We start from the raw sequence: 9,695 nt of genomic DNA, 5'->3' as shown, positions 1-9,695 counted from the left end.
TGTTTATGGTTTCCTTTGCTATGCAAAAGCTTTTAAATTTCATTAGGTGCCATTTGTTTATTTTTGTTTTATTTCCATTTCTCTAGGAGGTGGATCAAAAAAGATCTTGCTGTGATTTATGTCAAACAGTGTTCTTCCTGTGTTAACCTCTAAGAGTTTGATAGTGTCTGGTCTTACATTTAGGTCTTTAATCCATTTTGAGTTTATTTTCATGTATGGTGTTAGGGAGTGTTCTAATTTCATTCTTTTACATGTAGCTGTCCAGTTTTCCCAGCACCACTTATTGAAGAGGCTGTCTTTTCTCCATTGTATATTCTTGCCTCCTTTATCAAAGATAAGGTGACCATATGTGCATGGGTTTATCCTCTGGGCTTTCTATCCTGTTCCATTGATCTATATTTCTGTTTTTGTGCAAGTACCATACTGTCTTGACTACTGTAGCATTGTAAAATAGTCTGAAGTCAGGGAGCCTGATGCATCCAGCTCCGTTTTTTTTCCTCAAGATTGCTTTGGCTATTCGGGGTCTTTTGTGTTTCCATACAAATTGTGAAGTTGTTTGTTCTAGTTTGTAAAAATGCCACTGGTAATTTGATAGGGATTGCATTGACTCTGTAGATTGCTTTTAGTAGTATAGTCATTTGCACAATGTTGAGTCTTCTAATCCAATAACATGGTATATCTCTCCATCTGTTTGTTTCATCTTTAATTTCTTTCATCAGTGTCTTATAGTTCTCTGCATACAGGTCTTTTGTCTCCTTAGGTAGGTTTATTCCTAGGTATTTTATTCTTTTTGTTGTATTGGGAAATAGGGGTGTTTCCTTAATTTCTCTTTCAGATTTTTCATCATTAGTGAATAGGAATGCAAGAGATTTCTGTGCATTAATTTTGTATCCTGCAACTTTACCAAATTCATTGACTAGCTCTAGTAGTTTTCTGGTAGCATCTTTAGAATTCTCTATGTATAGTACCATGTCATCTGCAAATAGATGATCGTATGATTTTTTATTCAAAGCAAATTTTAAAAACAACAAGAAAATGTATAACCTGAGAACTATGAAGTGGGTAAGTGGGTAGCTTTTCCTGTTCCTGAATAAAAATTTAGGTAAGTCTCATATAGTCTACTTTCAAGTTTAAGTACTAATTTGTTTTATAGTCATCATGATTTTCAAATACAATATAGATCTATTTCAAAAATCAGAAATCCGGTCCTTTTATCAACTTTTATCAATTTGTTTTGTCAACAAATTTTCAATATGACTTAGCATTAAATCATTTCTATCCAAGCTATTGGCAATGGGATAGAACATACAGTCCTTTTCTCATTCCATACTTACCATCAGCTGTTAAATGGGATTTCTGACCCTCCAGTGTCAAGTTCATAAAATATAGAGGATTTAGGCAAAGGGCACATTCTCAGCAGGTGGCAGATTTAGCTAACCATTGCTGGGGCTTTCACTGATTCCTCAAAGATTTCTATTTGAAGTTCTGATTATCTATGGCTATTTTTAAAATATAGTAAGGTAAAAGTAGCCTGATGAACACGGTTCCAGATGTTACTTGTACCTCTTTTCATAGATAGTCCTTAGGAATTGCTGCTGGGGTGATTCTGTCCCTCTAGGCAATGCTATCATACAGAACCCCAGATGATCATAGACCAGCACTCTCTCTTCATGTACGACACACCTGCAATCATGGGAAACACTCAAATATCATGTGTTCTAGCAAACTCTGGGAGTTCAGGTCCATCTCAATACAAAAGCAACTCTTTTGATCTCTTGCTTTGTCACCAAATCAGCATGTCATCAACTCAATCCCCATCTTTCTCAAGGAAGAGGGAAGTCAGACCCAAATCCACTATACAACTCTACCAGCTACAGGGATCATAGATTAAGTCTCAATGTGTCCTTGTTAAAGAGGGCAGATACCCCCTATCCTTCTCCACTTGAGGAGGTGGGACTCAAACCTCTTCAGCAACTCTCTGCAAAAATACTCCATAACTTTTCTCCCAACCTTTTTAGATCCTTCTTGTGGATGTCATAATCACCCTATTCATGGTTCTTAAGGAATGAGAGTAAATGGACAAGAACATATTTTAATTATCACAAAGACTTAGGGGTGTTACAGTTATTTAGTTTTACATATCAGAGAGGCTAAATGCCCTGAAACATACAGGACAATCCTATTGCCGCCTGAAAAACTTTCCACCAATAGAGAAATACTTATTATTTAGTCATTTTCTTTGAAAAAGTCCGTATTTTTATCTGGCATTACACTTTGTTGTTTCATATCTATTGCATCTCACTACATCAGTACAAACTGAAAACTTTACAAAATAACAAATGTATATTTTTAAGAGAAGCAAAATCTGCTCAGGAGCTTAGGGGTGGTGGGAGAGATAACGTCCAGTTGGGGAAATTAAGAGAGGCTTCATGGAGATGGATTTGAATTGAACGATGTTGACAGGTATAGATATTTACAAGTAGTGGGAAGAGGGCTATTTGTACTGAACTCAGGTTTTGTAACTTCAGAAACCGAGATAAAACATGCATTTACATAAATCTCTACAGCAAAGGTACTCTTGAGATTAATAGTTTATAGTATAAAAAAGACCCATGCAAAGACCTCTTTTATCACCTAGATTTATACTGCTTTGCTCTTTAGGTAATCTGTATACATGCATAGTTGTCTGAAAACTATGATTCAATCTCACTTTTGATCTTCATGGATTAGAAAAACTTTAGGGTCATTTCAAATGCATAATAGCATTCTATCTCCATAACTATAGGCTCTTTTAATGCTAGATATGTTTCTGAAAATGACTAAAAAATACTTTTTTTAGTTCAGAATTTCCATTTAGTATTATTTGCATTGGGCCTTTTATAGATGCTTTAATTTTATGTCTTGTACTTCTGTCATCTTTGTTTTCCCTGGACTTTATTTTCTACGTACCAGTCCCCACCACCACCAACAGGATAAAGGCACAACTCCTTAGCAGTGCTTACTAAGTCCTATCTTCCTTCTATCCCCAGCCTCATCTCTAAAACCATACCCTCAGTCCCCAACACTTCTCTTCCAAATCTGATTATCTATTTGTAGTTTCCCACAAGAAATATGTTCTTTATCTGCAGTTAGTGCAACTGTGATCACGCCTTCCTCAATCTTCAGGTTGATTACATGCCACTTTCTCTTAGATGTTTTGGTGATTCCCTACACCCCAATCCTCATACTATATTGAGCATCCCTTTTATTTTAACAACTTCTCAAGTCTTATAGCCAGCTATTTATTGTCTGTGTCCTCTCACTAGATTTTAAGTTCCTTGAAGATAGGAAAATGTATTGTTCACTTTACATTCATGGCACTAGCAGAGTACCTAGCACTAAGTTGAAGCTTAACGAACAATGGAAGAATAAAATAATTTAAATAAGCCACACAGAAGAGAAAATAAACTTTTCTTATTTTATGTAATAATATGCATTATATATTAACTTATGATTTTACTTCAACATTTTGTTTTATGTCTTAGGTCTGTATCCCATCACTCCAATTCTCAGAAGACAAGGATGGTTTAGGATTTTAATTTTCTTTGTAAATATTTATCACAGTTAAATAGTCTCTTAAAGGTTATGGTAAATAATTTTTTTTTTTTTTTTTGCTGTACATGGGCCTCTCCTGTTGCGGAGCACAGGCTCTGGATGCACAGGCTCAGCGGCCATGGCTCACGGGCCCAGCCGCTCCGTGGCATGTGGGATCTTCCCAGACCGGGGCACGAACCCATGTCCCCTGCATCGGCAGGCGGACTCTCAACCACTGTGCCACCAGGGAAGCCCGGTAAATAATATTTTTAAATGTTAAATCAAGGTTATTATGAGAGAAGTTTATTTTAAATATTCTATTAAAAAAATTGTTAAGCATCAAGTTGACTCTTGAAGATTCTGACTTCCTTAACTTTAAGAAAGACCTACAAATTTTGTCTTTAAGCCTTAGATTTTTTTTAATTAAATAAATTTAGCATAGTCTCAAATGTATATATATAAAATGTATATGCATATTTATATATATATGTAAATATGTATGTCTACATACACATATACACAGAGAAGAAACTTTCTGTATATGAGCAGATAGAAAGGGGGAAAAAGAGAGATGGACTAACAAAACTATGAAGATGTTTATGTTCTTATGCTTATGTTCTGATTCTCTGTGAATCAGAAGGGCTTGCAACACCAGCAATATAAGGGCCTGAAGGAAACCCCTCTGTGGGCTTCTGATGGAAAATAATAGGATTTATTTCCACAGGGAGAGCCAGAGATAGCAATCTTAATCTCTCCATTTCACTTAAGACTTTCTAATTGTGTGTTGCTCTTGAGGAATTTTATTTCCAAGATTGCATTTCCACAAACTTAAAAAAATTCTAAGATAATAGAGTCTTATTCAGCTTTTACTGAGTACCCCTCCCCTTCTTTTCCCCTCCCCCATTACATTGCAAGCAATTAAAATTTAAAGTTAGGGAGTTTTTTCCACCTAGGGAACCTAATGAAGATGCATGTCCATGAAGATGTTTCTGTTGCTTTGATGAACTTGCTGAATACCACTGATCTGTATCTGGACCATCGTTTTTAAGCACGTGATGTTGCCATTACACTGTGTCAAATTTTTTTTTGGTGTTCCCCTGGAAACTCCCCTTTAGCCACTCGGTTATTCTCCTTCATCTTTAATAACTGTGTTTTGTCATTATTAAATGACCCATCAGGTTCTTGAATACCAGGTACTGGTCCTGCAAGTGTATGCTAAATGTAAGATGTTAAATTTTTTCTTTGTAGTCTGGAAGATACATTGCTGCCTAGACCCCAAAATACCTCAGCTATCATACTAAGTGCAAGTGGCTTATTTAATAGATTGTGTGTCTTGTCAGTACCTTCTTTTCTCTATGTTTTATATGTATAGTTATAGCACTTGAGAAACATTAAAATAGCAGAGGAATGTGCCATAAATTTATTATAGATCACTTTTTTGCACTTCCCTGACCTCATGTACTAAATTGCTCTCCTTATAGAATAATAAAGCCTAAACTAAACTCTTTTTTTTTTACTGGCCCAGACGCTCCGCGGCATGTGGGATCCTCATGGACCGGGGCACAAACCCGTGTCCCCTGCATTGGCAGGCAGACTCCCAACCACTGTGCCACCAGGGAAGCCCCTAAACTAAACTCTTAATTTCTGGATTCTATTGTACCCAATGTCACTCAGTGTAGCAATTAAATATTTCTAATCTTCATAAGGTATTTTTGTCATTTTGATGACAAGATTTATGTGATATATATTTAGTATATTTATTACTTACGTCAGCACAGATCTAAGCAGTAATAGATACTGTACTCAAAAAAGACTGTTATTGTTGACTGCCATTTTGATGACAGTACTGAAATGTATTGATTTACATTGTCTTTAATTTGCAAGGAGTGCTTTACAAATAATAATAAACCTGTCATAAAGATAGGTTTCATTATTAACTCTGTTTTATAGGTGTTGAAAGTGAGGCACAGAGAGGTTAAGTAACTTAACCAAGGTCACACTGCAAATAAGGAGAGAAGTCAAGATTAAAATACAGATCGTCTGACTCCAGAGGTTATGATCTTAACCATTACGATATGCACCACATATACTTCCATATAGGTGGTATATCACGTATGCATTACCAATATTATAGTCTCTCCCTTTTACACCTTTAATATTGATTATGATGATTTGATTTACATTATGAATTTCAACCATAATGAAAGTAAGTTTCCAGAGAAATTAGCTAGTATTCATGATATCACCTTATTAAATTAAAACTAGTCTGAAACAAATCCCATATTTTTCACCTTATTTCATGTTACCGTCTGGTACAGCTCTGGTCCCATTTTCATTTGACACTCTCTAGTCCCTACTCTGTGGGACCTTGATATTATAGTGCAAATGACACTCAAAATGTTTTACAAACAACAGAATCTTAAATTATACTCATGCCTTAGGCTGAATTTGTAGGCTAAGGAGTACAACTTCTAGTAAGCTTTAATTTGATCAGAAATGCAATAATTAAAAGCATAAGGGCCTGAAAATGGGCACTAGTGACTTGGATGTGGACTTTTGTATTCATACAAAAAAAAGGAAGTAAGTCCTTGGGCTTCATGAGGCAAGTGAGCAGATGAAACTTAGACCAGTATTTAAAATGTAACCTCAATGGAAAAAATATATATTTTTCCTTAGTAATGCTTTAGGATTAAAGTATATTTCATCCAATGATATTATAGTGACACGAATATTATTTTGGTCAGTAACTGAGCCAATATATCTTATCCTTTTGCTTTCAAATATTCTGCCGTGATATTTTAGTTATCCTCTTGTGTGCAGTATAAGACTTTCATAGACAAAATAGTGGCTCAAAGATGTCCATGTCCTGATCTCATTAATCTGTGAATGTTACTGTACATGGCAAAAGGGACTTGCATATGTGATTGAGGCTATGGACCTCAAGATGGGGGGATTATTATGGATTATCTGGATAGGCCCAATCTGATCACATGATTCCTTAAAAGAAGACAGACTTTTCTGGTTGTGGTCAAAGACACAATAGAAAATGGGTCACAGATGCAACATGAGGTAGACTTTACTTGCCATTGCTGACCCTGATGATGGAGGAAGGGGCCATGATCCAAGAAATATGGGAAGCCTCAAAGACTTGCAAGAGGCAATAAAATGTCCGAGAGCCTACAGAAAAGAATGGATATAGCCCTACAGAACCTTGTTTTAGCCCAGGGAAACTAGTGTTGGACCTATGACTTAGAGAACTATAAGATAATAAAACTGTATTCTTTTAAGGAACTAAATTTGTGGGGATTTATTACAACGGTAATGGAAAACTAACAAAACAGCTGTGTATTATTTATTTTATATCTCATCTGAGAATTCCAACTTTAAAATGGAATAATCTGTTTATATTAACTGTAAAAACTTATTTTAATAAATACATAAATATTATTTATATAATATTGCTTTAAACATATATCATTTTAATAAAATTTATTGTTTTGTTTAGAATAGGTTTTTCTTTTTAATGTGAAACTTAACCATGATACAGGTCATTTATTTGTGCTTAAAAAAAATTAGGTTCATTGAGGTATAATTGACATGAAAACTTCAGCCTTAATGAGATATAATTTACACGTAAAAATGTCAACTTAATGAGGTGTAATTGACATAAAATTGTAATTTTTTCATTGTTATTTTCTTATATAATTGTTTTTAAATGTATGTTGATCTTCAGTATTAATTAATTTATTTATTTGCTTATTTGTTTTTGTATTTATGTTCTTCTTTCCTGACCTCATCTGGCTTCAACAAGATTTTTATTTAACTGTCTTTCTTTCCTTCCATTAAATACAGAGAAGTTTCTCTTTGTTTTTACTTCATTATTTTCAAAAGTCAAACTTATTTTGTATCTTTACTTTAATACAAACACAATAAAATATGTTATCATTAATCAACTAAAACCTATTATTCTAGTTACTGTTTTATAGTGTTTTGAGTTCACCTTGCTTTTAAATATTCTCCAAATTTTTCATTATTATCATTATGATTTTATATGAGTCAATGATTTGGATTTTTTCCCACAGGCTTCATTCTTTCTTTGCTTATAATTGTTTGTCTCAGCTTACTCTTTCCTTTTGGATTTGATTTCCTTCTCATTGAATTCTAGTGTGTGTTTACCACAAAAAATCAACTAAACACCAAAGAAGGCAGTAAGAGAGGAAATGAGGAGCAAAAAAGGTACAGGACATATGGAAAAATTAGCAAAATGGCAGAAGAGTAGTCTTTCTTATCAGTAATTACATTAAATGTAAATGGATTAAAGTTCCAAAACAAAAAAGCTGTGATTGGCAGATGGATTTTAAAAAATGACCCAACTTACATAGCATTATAAATTTGTTCAAATTTATAAAATGTACAACACTAAGAGTGAACCTTCAAGTAAACTATGGCCTTTGGGTAGTTATAATGTGTTGACATCAGTTCATACCCTCTGGTGAGGGTTGTTAATGATGAAAGAGACTATGCATGTGTGAGGGCAGGAGGTATATGGTAAATCTCTACACCTTCCTTTCAATTTTGCTGTGAACCTAAAACTGCTGTAACATTGACTTAAATATCTGATTGAAAGTAAGCAAATATGTTCAGAGTAAAGACATGGAAAAATAATATTCCATGCAAATGGTAGCCAAAAGAGAGCTGAAGTGGTTTACTAATATCAGACAAAAATATACTTTAATGGAATGACATTATATACTGATAAAAGGGTTAATCATCAAGAAGGTATAAAAATTATAACTATGTATGCAACAAATAAAGGAGCCCCAATCTACAAGAACTGAATTTTGACAGAATCAAAGGTAAAAATAGACAGTTCTGGGGGGGACCTTGAAGATGGCGGAAGAGTAAGACGCGGAGATCGCCTTCCTCCCCACGGATACACCAGAAATACATCCACACGTGGAACAACTCCTACAGAACTCCTACTGAAGGCTGGCAGAAGACCTCAGACCTCCCAAAAGGCAAGAAACTCCCCACGTAACTGGGTAGGGCAAAAGAAAAAACAGAGACAAAAGAATAAGGACGGCACCTGCACCAGTGGGAGGGAGCTGTGAAGGAGGAAAAGTTTCCACACACTAGGAAGCCCCTCCACGGGCGGAGACTGCGGGAGGCAGAGGGGGGAGTATCGGGACCGCGGAGTAGTGCACAGCGACGGGTGCGGAGGGCAAAGCGGGGAGATTCCTGCACAGACGATCGGTGCTGACCGGCACTCACCAGCCCGAGTGGCTTGTCTGCTCACCCGCCGGGGCGGGCGGGGCTGCGAGCTGAGGCTCGGGTTTTGGTTTTGGACGGAGCTCAGGGAGAGGACTGGGGTTGGCGGCTTGAACATAGCCTGAAGGGGTTAGTGCACCACGACTAGCCGGGAGGGCGGGGAAAAGCCTGCACCGGCCAAAGAGGCAAGAGACATTTTCTTCCCTCTTTGTTTCCTGGTGCGCGAGGAGAGGGGTTTAAGAGCGCTGCTTAAAGGAACTCCAGAGACGGGCGCGAGCCGCGGCTAAAAGCGCGAACCCCAGAGACAGGCGCGAGCCGCGGCTGAGGGCGCGAGCCCCCGAGACGGGCGCGAGCCGCGGCTGAAAGCGCAAACCCCAGAGACGGGCGCGAGCCGCGGCTAAAACCGCGGACCCCAGAGACGGGCGGGAGACGCTAAGGCTGCTGCTGCCGCCACCAAGGGGCCTGTGTGCGAGCACAGGTCACTCTCCACACCCCTCTTCCGCGGAGCCTGTGCAGCCCGCCACTGCCAGGTTCCCGGGATCCAGGGACAACTTCCCCGGGAGTACGCACGGCGGGTCTCAGGCTGGTGCAACATCACGCCTGCCTCTGCCGCAACGTCACGCCGCCTCTGCCGCCGCAGGCCCGCCCCGCACGCAGTGCCCCTCCTTCCCCCATCCCCCAACCCCCGGCCTGAGTGAGCCGGAGCTCCCGAATCAGCGGCTCCTTTAACCCCGTCCTGTCTGAGCGAAAAAACAGACGCCCTCCAGCGACCTACACGCAGAGGCAGGGCCAAATCCAAAACTGAGCTCCTGTGAGCTGTGAGAACAAAGAAGAGAAAGGGAAATCTCTCCCAG

This window comes from Phocoena sinus, chromosome 3, assembly GCF_008692025.1.
Source record: "Phocoena sinus isolate mPhoSin1 chromosome 3, mPhoSin1.pri, whole genome shotgun sequence".
In the NCBI taxonomy this organism is placed as follows: domain Eukaryota; kingdom Metazoa; phylum Chordata; class Mammalia; order Artiodactyla; family Phocoenidae; genus Phocoena; species Phocoena sinus.
This window is presented reverse-complemented; position numbering follows the sequence as displayed.